General features: G+C 46.9%; 1 pseudogene across 1 annotated transcript in view; it reads right to left on the bottom strand.

The window, feature by feature from the left end:
• The window catches only part of LOC101954973 (E3 ubiquitin-protein ligase RNF213-like), a 154011-nt pseudogene that overhangs the window by 46213 nt on the left and 91725 nt on the right, over nucleotides 1–16073 (bottom strand). The window contains exons 16-26 of the transcript XR_013429434.1: nucleotides 13431–13610; nucleotides 11022–11195; nucleotides 10694–10843; nucleotides 7327–7881; nucleotides 6383–6548; nucleotides 5181–5398; nucleotides 4090–4230; nucleotides 3810–3980; nucleotides 1646–2798; nucleotides 554–747; nucleotides 193–348 (exon numbers count right to left, since the gene is read on the bottom strand). The product of XR_013429434.1 is annotated as an E3 ubiquitin-protein ligase RNF213-like (transcript). The remainder of the gene's footprint in view (nucleotides 1–192; nucleotides 349–553; nucleotides 748–1645; nucleotides 2799–3809; nucleotides 3981–4089; nucleotides 4231–5180; nucleotides 5399–6382; nucleotides 6549–7326; nucleotides 7882–10693; nucleotides 10844–11021; nucleotides 11196–13430; nucleotides 13611–16073) is intronic.

Here is a 16073-nt window from a genome sequence, read left to right as displayed (position 1 = left end):
AATCAATAAATACGAGAGCATTCTCATTCCAGACATCATTAAGATCTAAGTCTAAGCATGCATTACGCCTTACACATACTCGCTGCTCCCTGAACATGAAAGTGGGAAAACAATTAAGATGTGTCCACTCAGGCCATATGCCACAGCAGCAAAGGTGTGCTGTGATCACCTGCAAATGCCCTGTGTGCTTACCTGCTTTGAAGACCTCTTTGGCAGTACTGAATTTCCTACTGGGATTTCAATGATATATAAATGGCATGGGTTCCGAAGCCACATTTTTCCACTTATATCCATTAGGTATTGTAAAATGAGGAGTTTGAAAAGAAAAACCCAAGTTCCAGTCTGTACCTAAAGACAGAAGCGTGGGTTGAAAATACAAAAATGCCAACCATTTCTTCCAACTCCCAGGACCCTCCTGTCTTGTTCCTGAAGAGAAGGGTACTGACCACAGGTAGGTGTAAAAAGAAGGGACTTTTCATACAGGGAGAAGCAAGTGGGGCCCTTGGAATTACACCTTCTGATGTGGCCATTCAGCTGCCATATAGGTACTTACCGAAGCAGTCACATCAAAGTGGAATATCATAGGTGTTTTCCAAAACTGAGCATCCCAGAAAGATAGGAGGGAGCCCAGGATGTGGCCCTCATCCACCTGAGTGTCAGTCAACCGAACAATCTTTAAAGGCACCTTTTCACTATTTAACTTCTATTTCAGTTTTTCATGCAATCTTTTCACATAGAGAGACTTCCCTGTAATGTTAAAATAAGGAAATTAGATCCCAAGCCCATGGACCAAGAGGAACAGAATCCAGAGATTAGAAGTTACTTCTTAGGCAAGAGCAGTGGCATATGCTTGTAATCCCAGGAGTTTGGGAGGCTGAGGCAGGAAGATTGCAAATTCAAGGCCAGCCTCAGCAACTTAGTGAGGCCCTAAACAACTTAGTGAGACCATGTCTCAAAATAAAAAATTAAAAAGGCTGAGGATATGGCTCAGTGATAGGGCACCCCTGAGGTAAATCCCCATTAAAAAAAAAAAAACAGTTACTTCTCTATGTAAAAATCAAAACTGATGCAATGGAACATCAGATTAGAGCACAATTGCACCATGAAGCCAGAGTCCCTAGCTGTCACCCACTCAGCATCCTGGCATTCTCCATGACGACGGCAGTGGAAGTGAAATAATGTAAGAGCAGAGGCATGTCCCAAGCAGGGAGGGGAGGGCAGGTTTTGTCCTGACAGGGCACAGTGTTGCTCATGGGATGAAATCAACAGAATGGAAGTCAGCACCTCTTATTAAGGACACATGACAGTGACTGAAGGGAGGGTGCAAAGCACTCTTCTTCTGGAGCCAGAGCAGCTATGCCTCCTCTGATCACACCAATGTGACCCAGAAGAGGTCAAGAGTTTACAAAAGAAAAAAGTGACCTGCAGAGAAGTCCATCCAAGGAGGAGCTGGGCTCCCGGGAACTGCAGCCTGGGTGGAAAGGGGGCCCCTTCTAGAGGAAGTACTGACTGCTGGGAGTCAGACCCTCCTGAGACTCACTTTCCCACCTGCAGAGGGGTGTCATCTGAGGTGCCCACTGCTGCAGAGGCAGGGGTCATTGAGAAGCCCTGAGAGACTGCCTGCCCACCCCAGCACTCTCATTACCAACTCCGGCTCTCTCTGAGGCCACGAGCCCCACACACATCTGGCCTCTGAACACAGCTGCTGCAGACAGGATCTGTGCTGGGACCTGGTAGTGATGTGCCAAGTAGGCCTGGATGGCATGAAGGGGTGCCTCGGGGATGAGGTAGACTTTGTACTGGCTGAAGGCTGAGGGCAGGTAGCAGCATTCCCGTGCCATGTCGCAGACCACCACCAGCTGGTAGTCCTCCCGGGGACACTGTGTGCACCGGCTGCGGAACAGGGCCTCTGCCTGGCAGGCCACCTCGTAGCTCAGCTGATCCGCAAACAGCAGGCTGTAGACCTTGTGCCCCTGGGAAACTGGGGCCAGGCAGCGGTGCAGGAACAGGGCAATCTCCTCAAATGTGGTCCCTGGGGTACAGAGTAGCATCTCATTGAAAGTGGGCAGGGGCTGGCCTGGGGCCTGCATGTAGATGGCCAAGGTAGCCAAAAGCACCTCAGAATGGCCACACAAGACCAGGTTGGGCTGGCCAGCCTGCAGGCCCATGGGGAGAGACCGTTCCACAGGAGGCCCACTCATCCTGGCCAGGCGAGCCAGACAATGGCCCAGGGCCTCCAAGTCCAGGCAGCCAGGCATAAAGACACTCATGCTCTCCAGGGACTGTTCCATGATGGCCCTCAGCTTGGTCACCAGGCTGATCTCAGCGGATTGCAATGGAGGTAATTTTTCCATCACTGTCCTCACGTGGTGTCTGGGGGCCTCATTGAACCCCTCGGTGGCCCTTAAGACGTCAGCTGGGGTGCAGTTGACTTTGATGAAGGACAGCATCATGAGGGCAGCTTCGCTGGGACTCTGCTTTTTGAGCTCGGTGCTCAGGAGGACCAGCTGCTCGGCCGTATAGAAGTTGAGGTAAAAGTGCTCCCTGCACTTTCTGCTCACTAGCTCCTTCCAGTCATTCAGGAAGTGCTCCATCTGCCTGCAGAGGGCTTCCAGGAGCCGGGTGACGTCCCCACTCTCTGTCAACTGGCTTACCAACTCCAAGTGGAAATCCATGCAGATGGAGACGCCATTCCTGGGGCAGCAGTAGACCTCGGCAGTCCATGCCCGGAACAGCATGTTTCCCACAGAGTACAGGTTCAGGAAGGCTTGCATGAGCCGCTGCACATGGCAGAATAACTGGGGAAAACAAGGGCATAAGGCAGATGTCACAGTGAACTACTGGAGGAGGACGTGCTAATCTAGACACACATGGGTTCTAAGTCAAGGGTTTTGGGTTCACTCCTCCTTCAGGGTCACTGGGAAACACGAAAAGCCTAGGAAGAGGGCAGCTACCTTCAGGAAGAGATCAGGTGGCAGATAAGAATGTTGACTGTGGGCTGGGCTGGTCTCAGTGGTAGAGCACTTGCCTAATATGTGCCAGAATCTGGCTCTATGGCTGCACTGGAGGAAAAATTGTCTACTGTGAAGTGCAAATAAACTGTAAGGAAAGAACCTATAACAGGAGAGAGAGAGAGAGAGAGAGAGAGAGAGAGAGAGAGAGAGAGAGAGAGAGAGAGAGAGAGAGAGAGAGAAGTGGGGAAGAGAAGGAGAGAGAGACTATTACAAAAACCAACAACCTATATCTACAATTATTTTAGGGTTTTTTTGGTTTATTTTTTTGGGGGGTGGTTGCTACCAGGGATTGAACCCAGGGTGTTATACCATTGAGTTATGTCCCCAGCCCTTTTTCATTTTGTGACAGGATCTCACTAAGTTGCTGATGCTGGCCTCTAACTTACACTCTTCCTGACTCCGTCCTGAGTCACTGGTATTACAGGCATGTGCCACCACACCTGGCTCAGTTACTTTAGCTTTGATGAAGAGTGCCCATTAGAATATTGAGGTGTTTGACTTTGCCAATTTACAGAGTAAATGAAGCATTCATACTTCTCAGAACTATCTACTTGGTCACCTCCTGCTAAATGCAGCTGATAAACCACCAGTGGTGACAGATCTTAAGGATGCTTCCAGGGCCTCCAGGGCCTGTCCCACCTCAGATGTGGCTCCAGGCAAGGTGCACCCTGCAGACCCACCAGCTCCACTCTCTGGAGCCACTCTGTCCACCAGAAGCCAACCCCTGCCCCTTCCCCTTTGCAGGAAGCAGGGCAGTGAGCATGCCCAGCCTGAGGCAACAGGGCACCTGCTCACCTCAGAAAACCTCTCCACTTCCATATTCTTGTGGTCTTTCTTGCCAGACATCAGCATCAGCTTGTTTAAAAGATCCTTCAGCTCTTCTAAAGTGTAAGAGCGCTCTGGTTCCAGGCCACTGTGACCCCCAGGGAGGATCAGGCGCAGGATGGCAGAGATCTCTGGGGAGATCTGGGAGGCAAAACATGATTAGAAGCCATTTTCTTGTGGCTAAAATGCTGACTCTGCAGCAGGCCAGTGCATGCTACCAACACTGCACCTGGAATCTGAGAGGGCTCACCTTCTGGTCGCTTGTGGGTGCCCTGATCTCATAGATGCCTCTGCTGTTGATTGCTGTGGCCAGGGACAGGGACGAGAGCTCAATGGACCCATGGCTTTTCTTCACTGTCTTCAGCCACTCCATGTTCCTGGCAGAATCTCGCTGTTGGAACAAAAGCAGAGAATATGGGCAAGGGTTCAAATGACTATCTTCCTGGATGTCCTCCCCCTGCCTCTGTCCTTGCTGGGCAAACTCCAGCCACCCTCCTCTAGGGCTCCAGGCATAACTTCTTGCCTGAGGCTGCCTCAGGTACCCCTGGCTGTTCCCTAAGGACCCTGCCTATTGCTCAGGACCCTAACCACTCATTGTGGCTGCACTGGTGCCAGGTTTCTAGCTGACACTTAGAATGCACTTGGCCTGCACTTATGGTTGATTGGTAAGATAGCCACAGGCTGTACTCTCTGGTGGCAGGCCACCATCCTCCTGGGTTCCCAGAACAAAGGCCCTCTGAGGAGAGATGGTTGACTGAACAGGAGCCCTAAGTTCTTAATGTCTTGTCATGGTCCCTGAGCATGACCAGAAGAACAGGAAAAATCACAACAGAAAATGAGCTTCTAACAGAAAAACTGCAAACTGCTCTCTCTGTCCATCTCCCCACCCTCCAACCACATACAGGACTGTCCCAAGGCTGGTGCAGGCCTCTGGACATCTCTTCTCATTGGGTGAGTTATGAGTGTAAGTTTACTCAGACACTGGTACAGGTAATTTACTTAAATGTTTTTTTTCTGATAAAAAAAATAATCAACATCAATTGTGAAAAATACCAAAAAGTAACTAAACAAAAGGACAGTTACTAAATTCAGAGAAAACTGCTGCTTCCTACCTTGCTCTTTCTACACTTGTCCTGTAGGGTGGAGACTGCTCTTGACAAGCAGCTCTGTAGTTCTCTTCCAACCCAAGACAAAGAAAGCATTTCCATAGTGAAAAAAATCTGGTTTTAAACATCAGTTTAAATGGCTGCCTACACGCCTCCATGCCCATGTGCCCTCAAAGCACAGCTGCTTCCCAAAGCTGCAAGACCTCCACACCTTGGAATCAGGAACAAAACTCACCAGCTTACTGGGCAGATGGGGGTCATTTTGCAGAGCCTTCCAGAGTTCTCTTAAAATTTCCATGAACTTGCTGAAGCCTGCCTTCTTGTCCAGCTTATACAGCAGGGACGCATAGCCTTGCACAGCATCATGGAAGCAGGCCACCCGGTCCACGTCAATGTCGCTTTCTCCTGCTGAGATGGAGGCCAGGTCCACAAATACCTTGAGCTCGGTGAAGCCTGGGGCAGAGAGGGAGTCAGCACAGGACCACTCCATGATGCTACACAACTCTCACCTGGGGCAAGATCCTTCATGAGGCCATCAATAGACACTAAGTAAACACCTAGCATGTGTGGCACTTCCTGCCTTCCATTAGGACACTAGGATACCTTTTCTTTTGCAGCATATGATGACACCACTGAACAGCATCTAATCTTTACCAAACAATGTCCCAGGCACTGTTCTAGGCTTGTGTGTATCTTATTTCCTTTAATCTACAAACATTATCACCTGAACAAAAACACATTCCATTGGTAAATATTTTGAATCAAATGTATGATATGTCAAGATCATTGTAATGTTTTGAGCAACTAATAAAAAAATAATAATAATATTGGGCAATCAATTATTTAAAAAACTGAGATAATTCCCCTAGGGTTAATTACTAATCAAAGAATGTAAGTCAAAGCAGACTCAGGAGTACAAGGTGGAAGCAGCAAAGCTCTGGATGAGAGCTAGAGCCAATGACGCCTCAGTGCCAGCAGGAGGTGGCCTTCTAGGCCTCTGTGGTGTGTGAGTGCTGTCCCCGCTCCACCTCCTTGAACTTTCTTTCTTACCTCTCCTCCCCTGCCTCTATCTAGTCCACACAACCACACAGGCTGCCCAGCCCTATGCTGGAAGAGAAGTATACAGGTTACACAAGCTTACAGCAGCAACACCCCTCTGTGGGCAAGAGCATGCCTAGGCCTCTGGCAGAATGAGCTTGAAGGAGAAAAAGAAGTCAGGATACTTATGAAAATGATGTCAGTGTCCACAGATGGAAAGAGCAACAAAGGAAACAGTTTTAACCAGAAGCCTGAAAAGCTGTCCTGATGCAAACTCCACTGTGGGCCTAGAAGCAGACACTGTCCCCGCAACCCAACACATGCACATGATTGAGGCAGGACATCCTTAAGGTCAGGAACCCCATTTGGCAAACACCTGAAGCTGAGCTCCCACCATACCTCTCAGCTCGTCGTGTAGCCAGCTGACCAGCTCCTTCTGCAGGGCCAGCTCCTCCAGACACTGGCGGCGGGGCTCACTGATGTCCTGCAACAGCTTCTTGGCCTGGATGAGCTGTGGGCTAATCTGGTTCAGTCTCTCATGGTGGGTGGCCTTGAAATCATCAATCTGCAAGATGAAGCTCTGCTGTGGGCTGTTCCAGCAACCACCCACACCTGCCCTCCAGTATGCCTGGACAAGCAGCTGCTATAGCAGAGCCTGACACATTCTTGCACCAAGGATAGCATGACCTCCACAGCCCTCCTGGCTAAGCTGCAGTTGCTACTGTCCCCAGTACCCAGGTCCTGTGAGGAAGCTTTCATAGACTTCGAAACCTGCTACTCACAGCAGCCGAGCCAGGTCCATGATGTTAGCTTCTCTGGGGGAGTTACTCATAGACTTACCGAAGGGTTCAAGTCTAGATATAGACCATTCCACACTCTGTGTTAAATTTTAAGCATTAACATACCTGCCTCTACTGAAAATCCACACACCTTAGAAATGTGAGACTAAGAAACAGGAAGAGATTCAGGCCTGAGCTACAACAGGAGCATTGTACCATTTGGCATTCCCACTGCAACTAGGAGAGGTACCTGGACAGATGACAAAATATTTCCCTTTGTGCTTTCATAACCTAAAGAGATGAGATTCCTCTGGAAAGGGGTAGGTTTTTTCTACCCTGAATTTTTGGCCCTCATATAGACCCAAGAAAACTCACTAGCTAAGGAACAGTCACACTGTCTCAAGCAAAGGTAAAAACCCAGGGCTTGGAATGTTCCAGACTAGGTGCAGCCCAGATGAGAGTCTTTGGAGGGGGCTGCCTCACTGATTTTCCCAGAAAACCTGGGGCTTCTAAGGAGTCTGAGGTAGGCCCCCACCTCCCAGGAGTCCCCAGCAAATAACTTACAAAGTTTATTAAAGTGTAAATAACACTGAAGTCACCAGTCAATCCAAAATCCTTTTTGAACTGCAAGATGACCTTGGCCGAGCTGATTGCCTGGTGCAGGCTATGGTACTCCTTGATCTGTTCAACACGCTCTGAGATCCAGCCCCTCTGGGCCTGGGGGTCTACTTTACACATGATCTTGAGGTCTAAAGTCAGGTCATTGTATTTATCTACAAAATCCTTGAAGAAGACATTAATTTCTTCAAAGGTGATCTCTCCTCACTTCAGATCGTGATACAGTTTCATGAACCTCTGGTAACAAGGCAAGTACAAGTACTCAAAGGTCTCTAAAAGCGCAAGGGTTTGTCTTTCAGACTCTCCTTGGGGATGACTTAATGACTCTGCAGCTTCTTCCCAGAAGATCTGGAAGAGCCATTTTTTTGACCTCATGGTCCAGGTTGTAGTGCGTCATCAGCTTGCAGGCTGAGGACAGCGGCTATCTCACCCTCATGGCTTCATTCAGTCTTTTGCAGTTCAAGTCTTCTGAGTGTCTTGCTTCAATCTCTCCAAAATCCACTTTGGAAACCACAAGGAAACATGGAAGTTAAACTGCTAGACACAGTAGCATCTTATTTTACTTTCCTAGTATTTCTAATAACTTCTTTGAGAAAACACAAATTAATATTATTTATGGGATTTTTTTTTCTTAAGAAGAATTCATCCCTCCTCCCCTCCACACTGCCATGGGATTGTTTATCAGTTTTCATGATAAAGAACAGACTGGAAGCTCTTGTGTGGAGAGAACAGTTGGAAACACAAATCCATCTCCCTCCCAAATTCCATTCCAGTGACAGATTAGAAAATGCTTTTAAAACATCATAACCAGCAGGAACAAGGACAGTAGAAAATAAGCCCAATAACAACACAACCTGAGAAGTAGAAAGATGGCCACACCAGTGGCAAATGACACTTGGGGCCTGAGAACAGAGACCCTAAAGACACAGCAGAGGTGAGCTCAGCCAGGCCCAGCACAAGTTTCTGGCACTCAAGGACACTAGATGTTAAGGTCACTCTGGACTGGAGGAGGCAGAGAGGGAACTGGAATTGGGTTCAAAGTCTGTTTAAGAAGCAGTTGGTGAGAGTCCACCTCCACCATGGAGGCAGATGGGGGCTGCCCGCCCCCTGTCAAGGGGCACGAAGGACCAACTGCAGGGCTCTCTGGCCTGGAGGCTACTTCTAGACACACACCTGTCTTGGGCAGCTACAGAGGACAGGGAGTATTCAATCTAAGGACAAAGAGGATGACACAGTCACCAGGGCAGGAAAACTGGAATAAAAGTGGGGCTCACTCTCCTCCTCTCCCTCTTGGCTCCAGAAGTCTGGCAGCAGGCAGGGGGTGCAAATATGACCAGCTCACAAGAGAAGCCCTCAAGGACTAGGTCAATTTAAGGGCAGCCACAGAGCCCCACAGGTCACAGCCCAGAAGCCCTTAGCCTGTCCATCCACCTGTGGGGACTGTCTTCACCGACAAATGAAAATCTCCAATCAGAACAGAAAAAGTTTTAATGTGGGAAATATATCCAAAAAAGCCAATAGGGATTGTGTAGCTCAGTGGTAGAATGCTTGCCTAGCATGCGTTCAATCCTCAGTGCCATTAAAAAAAAAAAAAAAGTCTAGCGTCCATCCCCAACATGCAAAAAAGGAAAGAAAGAAAGAAAGCCAACAGATAAAAGCAACTTGGATGAAATGGGAAAAAACGGGAAAACATGCTGCAACCACGAACCACAAGAAAATAGTATATAAATGAATATTTCAAGAGAAAAGGGAGGGGCTGGGATTGTGGCTCAGTGATAGAGCATGCACCTAGCACATGTGAGGCACTGGGTTCTATCCTCAGCACCACATAAAGATAAATAAATAAAGGTATTATGTCCATCTACAACTAAAAAAAAAATCTTTAAAAAAAAAAAGTTTTGGGCACCATGGTACACACCTGTAATCCCAGTGGCTGGCAAGGCTGAGGTAGTAGGATCACGAGTTCAAAGCCAGCCTCAGCAAAAGAAAAATAATAAACATCTCAGTGGGACCATGTCTCTAAATAAAATACAAAAATAGGGCTGGGGATGTAGCTCAGTGTTCTAGTGCCCCTGAGTTCAACTCCAGTGCCAAAAAAGAAAAGAAAAAAGGGAGTGCCTTCAAATTAACTATATATAAGAGCTGAAATAAAGAATTCAATTCCCAGGTTACAGGAGGAGATTGAAGAGAAGGCTCAAGAAGTGAAGCCCAAGCAGGAGAGATGTCATGGGAGTCAGGCAACCATGCCAGGAGGCCCAGCAGCTGCTGATGTGTACCCTGCAACAGGGAAAGCATAATTAACCAATTCAGGAGAATGCTCTAGAGCTCTAAGACTACATCTCTGGCTGAGACCTGCCAGTGCCCCATCCTAGAGATGGAAAAGAGACCCAAGGCCAGGCACAGATTAATGTCACCTTCAGAACACTAGGGCCAGACAGTTCTCAAGAGCATCCAGAGAAGGACAAAAAGCTCCATACAGAGGATCAATAGCGAGAATGCATCTGACATCCCAATGCAGCACTCATGCAGCACTCTGAAGGAAATTCTGTCCCTGGCCCAATGATCAACCTACAGCAGGGGCACAGTTCTGTATCTGGCCTCCTGTGTCCCTGTCCCAGCAAGCAGTAGATGCCACCTTCTGTCAAACAGGAGTCAAGCACAGGCCAGAGATGCAGGACCTGCCCTACCAGCCCAGAGGCCAAGGCAACCCTGGGAGACAGAGGAGATTAAGGGCCAACTCCCCGCTAGGGAAGCCCTCTGTCCTGGGAGACGCTTCAGAGACATCCACTCAGATAGCTGGTTCAGTTTGGTGCTGAATTTGAAATAAACACAATGAAAAAGGGGAAAAGAAAGTACCAAGGCAAGAAATGCAATTCCACCAACTACAGAAAGTTTGTTCCAGAACCATGGAGTGGCTGTGGTCCACCGCACAGCTCGCCTGTGAATCCTGTGTTCACACCATGGCGAAGGCCCTACCCTGAAGAAGGTACAGTAACTCAGGACACCACTGGGAGTGACAGAGCAGCAAGCAGCCTCATGTTCAGGGCACAGACTGGAGAAAGATCTACCCCTCCCCTCCTTGGGAAGCCAGCATAGGACACTGACACTGGGAAATTGGGGACATCGACAGGTGTAGAGGCACACAAACAAGAATGTACAAGGGGAAGCTGCTTCCATGGGCAAATGCATTGAAAACTGGGTCAAGAATGTTTTTTAAAAGCTTCTCCCAGAAAAATAAGGCCCCACTATTTGTGGCCTGCTTCATCCCCGTGACAGCTCTCAAGGGTTCCCAGTGCAACTGCGGGAGCAGTACCTTGGATGAGATGCTTCACCTTCCCACACAGCCTCAGGAGGCTATCCACCTGTCTCTTCTCTCTCTTCAGAAACATGACTTCGCCCATCCTCCAGTCCAGTGTCTCTTCCATGTCACAATTTTTCTGTTGGAATGAAGAACTTTTTGTCTCTGGAAAATAATGACAAAGTCAGCCAAAGGAAACAAACTTCACGATATTCCTTTCTCTCCCTGGGAGTGCCCCACAGTCACCATCAGAAGGACAAGGAGGCCCCCACTTGGTGGCATAGAGGAGGACAGCCAGCACACATGTGAACACAGGCTTCTTACCAGCCTGGCCACAGCTCACCTAACTGCCACAGGTCCAGAAACTGACTTTTGTGCTTCAGGATCAGCTCCAACCGTCTGGCCAATATGGACCTATCCAGGACATCACCAGCAACCTCTCCGAAGACAGAGCTGGCGGCAGCCATCAACCTCTTGGCATCCTCTGTGATTTTGGCTAAGAGCTTCTCATCTGTCCCTGAGAAGACAACGAGCACAATGAGCATGTGGCCCTCCCCTCTCCTTGCCATTAGAACCTCTCACCAGCCCCCTGCCCACATGGTGCTGGCAGCAGTCAGTGGTGTTTCCATATGCGCTGATGCCTTACTCAGCTATGCCTGTACCTGTGAGGTTCAGGTCCTAACCTAGTGCATCTCCTGTCTGGGAGGAGGAGACCCTTCCAATGGCCAAAGTCAGCCAGGAGAACCACAGTGCTCAGGGTTGAAGTCCTGAGCCCATGCTACAGTGAACGTATTTCTTGAACTACATATGATATTCTTGGAAATTCACCTTGTGGGAGACCAACCTTGCACGTGACTGAGTCACACTCCCCGGCTGGGTGCTGAGGCACTCAGTCACAGAAATGTGACAAAGCTTTCCCCATCCTTCTTGGGTTTGAGGGATTGTGCCTTGTACATAGGTGAAGTTATGCTCACCTGTTGCTTTGTAATATAACCCCTTGCCCTGTTTAGGATAGAATCTTTCATGGAAGTGCCTGTGTGTGTCCCCTTCTCTTACTATGCCCTTGGATGTGGCCTACTCAGATGTCAGTCAACATGCTGAAAGCAGACATCATAAAGATAGACTCAGCCCCCTGAAACCTGACCCCTTGCCTCATTTGAATAGCTTCTCCTCAATAAAAGGGGTCAGCATGTGCTCTCGCTCTCTCTCTTCCTGAGGATCCTTAAAGTCAGAGGAGCCGTCAAAATACCCAAACAAAAAGGTATTTGTGTCTCTTTTGTTTTATTTGGTGTACCCCAGTTCAACTGGAGTGACCCCTGAGCCTTTTAGTCACAAGTACAGAAACCTGGCACAGCTGTCTTGAGAATCACTGCAGTAGGAGGAAAATAAACTGAAACAGGACAAGCTCACATCAGAGGCCACTCCACGGGTGTAGGGAAGCATCTGCACAGCACCCAGGAAGGAGGCAGATCCATGCTGCAGCTTCATGCTCTGCCTATCTTTTCTGCGGATCAAAACCTGGAACATGAGCTTTTGGAGCAACTAGAGGACAATATTTTAAAACATGACTAGTTTAACTGCCAGACTATTTATCTCACAGTAATATGAGGTTCATATAGTATAATGAGAAGACCAAGTTTATTTTTACCATAAAAAAACAAAGATAAGGGGCTGGGGATGTGGCTCAAGGGGTAGCACACTCGCCTGGCATGCGCAGGGCGCTGGGTTCGATCCTCAGCACCACATAAAAATAAAATAAAGATGTTGTGTCCACCAAAAACTAAAAAATACATATTAAAAAAATTCTCTCTCTCTCTTTAAAAAAACAAAACAAAGATCACAGGGGGCTGAGGTGCAGCTTGGTGGTAGTGTGTTAGGCTACCAGGCATGAATCCCTGGTTCATCCCCAGCATCACCCCCACACAGAGTGCAGCTGAGATGACCTTCAGTGGGAGAATGGACCAATCCAGGCACATCCAGACAAGGGGACTTTACTCAGTGATAAAAGGAACGGAACTAGGAAGCCAGGAAAAGACAAGCAGGAGCCTTAAATGCATGCTGTGGAGTGTAACAGTGAACTCTTCCCCAGCAGGCTGCTGTGGCCCGTGCACACAGCAGCCACCTTCAGAACCACACACTACTCCTGCCTATGACCTGGTATAGAACAGAGCAGCTGGTTTGGCTGAGACAATCATTGGCCCTGGGTTTTTATTGCCACACAAGTGCTTTCCCACTACAGGATCTGAATCTAGCAATTTACACATAAACCTGCACCATCATTTCCAGGGCAATGTATGACACTTGGGAAGGTGATGGCTCAAGAGTCACTTCATGTTTTGTTAGTTATCAATATTGGTCTCAAAATGTGACACATGAGCTTCACAGGGAGGCAAGCTGGGCTTGGACTGATTTCTAATCATTTGTTGTCTTGGACACAGTGAGTCTCCAACATCCTGGTTAAGCAATGTGCCCTGGGCACTTCCATTCTCTCATCTGGAAATCAAGGGGCTTGGGGACTTTCAGAGGGGTTGCTTCAAGGACCATGTGTCCTCCCAGGAGCACATATTCAGCAGGCACTCAGCAGAAAATGGTTCTAGTGTTAGAAGCTCTTTATGCCTAACACATGCCTAGGCACCTCCATGCATCCTGACTTTACCAAACCTCAGCACATACAGGCTGAGGACCAGGTCAAGTACCTTGCCTGTTCATTTGCCCAAGGAAAGACAGCAACTCCAACCAGTCCTACACACACCGTACAACTTGAAGAGCTGCTTCACATCAGGCCCTGTTAGCAGGTGTTCAAGAATCTCATCCAGGACTTCCACAGCTCTCTGTTGTTCCTGGGCCAGGACTTGGTGATCACAGCAGACACAAGGCTGCCAAATTTCTACAAATCATGACGAGAGACTCCCTCTAGGACACTGATCTGAGACTAAAAGAAAATGAATTAAAAGAGAGAGTTGAGAAGATTTTACTGATTTGTTTTTTAATGACACAAGTTAGCACCCAAGAGCATTTCATAAATCTACTGAAGCTAGTTTTATAGTGCCTCAAAAAAAATAATAATACAGAAGAGATGTTGGGCTACCCCCTGGTAGCTTGGCCTATTGGAGGCCCTGGGTTTCATCCCCTGTATTGCAAAAAGAAAAGAAACAGAAACATAAAATACTAAATATTTCCTAGGGAATTTCCATTGTCCTGGCCTGGCTCCTTATGTGAGGTGCCAGAGGTTTGAAGATGCATACACATGCACAAACACACCGCTATAACCCCAAGTCACACACCCTTCCAGCTCATTGTCAGCTTCTGTATTTCTCTTAGACTTGCCTGTCATGAAAAAATGTCAAAAACAAGATGAGGGAAAACTTTACTACATCACAAGCTGCCCTCAAACACCACAGACACTCCAATTCTCCTTCTGATGCTTCACCAAGAAACAAAACAGTTTTCTTCTTTGCATTCACATTTTTGCAAAAAAAAAAAATGAAAAAGTTTCAGTGATTAATAAAAAACACAGGGTGAACTAATAACAGGTACTTTTGATACTTAACAGGATAAAAGAAAACATTAATTAGCAATGAATAAAAAGTTATAGACCATAGGGAAGTGAGATTTATCCTAGGAATAAAACCATGTTTTTACATCAAAAATCAGTTAATAAGCCTGGTGTAGGGGCACATGCCTGTAATCCCAGCAGCTCACTAGGCTGAGGCAGGAGGATCACAAGTTGGAGGCTAGATTCAGCAACTTAGTGAGGCTCTGTCTCAAAATGAAAAACAAAAAGAGGTGGCAATGTGGCTCAGTGATAAAGCACCCTTGGGTTCCATCTCCACATGCAGACACGAAAACATGAATACATTATACTGATAGAAAAAAGTTACACAACCATTGTAATAGATACAGAAGAAGTATTAGGCAAAACTCCAAGAACAAGACCAGGATAGCCAATTTCACTCCTTTCACAGTGCCAGAGTTGCTATCCAGGGCAATTAGGTAGGGAAAAGGAAAACAAAAGTGTTGGGATTGTAAAGGAAGTACTAACTTACAGGCAGATAACATGGTCTTCTATGTCAAAACTTCAAAGAAGGTACTCTCCCATGGATACCCCGCTAGAGAAAAGAAATGAGCCTGCAAAGCTGTAGGCCACAGAGACGAGGTGCTGCCCTGTTTCCAAGTGCTAGTGATAAACAACCCAAAAACATATTTGAGAAAACAATTTTTAAAAATATTTTTTGTGCTGGAGATGTGGCTTAAGCGGTAGCGCGCTAGCCTGGCATGCATGCGGCCCAGGTTCGATCCTCAACACCACATACAAACAAAGATGTTGTGTCCGCTGAATACTAAAAAATAAATATTAAAAAACAATTATCTCTCTCTCTCTCTTAAAATTTTTTTTTAGTTGTAGATGGACACAATACCTTTATTTTATTTAATTTTTATGTGGTGCTGAGGATCAAACTTAGTGCCTCACAAGTGCTAGGCAGGTGCTCTACCACTGTGCCACAACCCCAGCCCTGAAAAAATAATTTGTTACAATAGCAAAGGAATAAAGTATTTAGGAATAAATTTCATAAAAGAAATGCAGACTTCACCATTTGCAAACTGCAAACTACTGTCGACCCACTTGAATCTAATGTATGAAATATGATATGTCAAGAGCTTTGTAATGTTTTGAACAACCAATAAAAAAAAGAAAAAAACTTAAAGACCAAAATAAATGGAAAGACATTCCAGGTTCAGAAGCCATGAGATGTGACATTGTTAAGAGGTCAACACTCCCCAAAATGACTTAGATTCAAAACCATCCCTGTCAAAATCACAGCTGCTTTCCTTGCAAAAACTGACAAACTGATTCTAAAATTCATATGGAATCCCGAGATCCAGATTAGCAAACAATACAAAAAGAGGAGAACAAATCAGGAGAATTCATGCTTCTTGATTTTACGACCTACTAGAAAAAAATGACAGTGGAAACATGGACAGATGTGAGGTGAACCCTCACAGCTGCGGCCAACAGACTTTTTGACAAGAGTGCCAAGATCACTCAAGGGGTGAAGTACAGTGCCTTCCTCAAATGGTCTGGAACAGATGGATCTCCACATGCAAGAGAATGTATCTGGACCCTTACCTCATACCACATAGAAAAAGAAACTAATGTTAAGAGCTAACACTCTAGAGCATTCAGAGGGGGTTGCTCCATGACAGAGCACGTATTAGCATATGGTCCTAGGTTAGCACTCAGTGCCAAAAACAAAATAAAAACCTTTTATTTTTATTTTTTTTTTAAAGAGAGAGTGAGAGAGGAGGGAGAGAGAGAGAGAGAGAGAGAGAGAGAGAGAGAGAGAGAGAGAGAGAAAGAGAGAGAGAGAGAGAGAATTTTTAATATTTATTTTTT

Source organism: Ictidomys tridecemlineatus, chromosome 13 (assembly GCF_052094955.1).
Source record: "Ictidomys tridecemlineatus isolate mIctTri1 chromosome 13, mIctTri1.hap1, whole genome shotgun sequence".
Lineage (NCBI taxonomy): Eukaryota > Metazoa > Chordata > Mammalia > Rodentia > Sciuridae > Ictidomys > Ictidomys tridecemlineatus.
The sequence above is the reverse complement of the archived record's forward strand: the minus strand, read 5'-3'. Positions and strand labels throughout refer to the sequence as shown.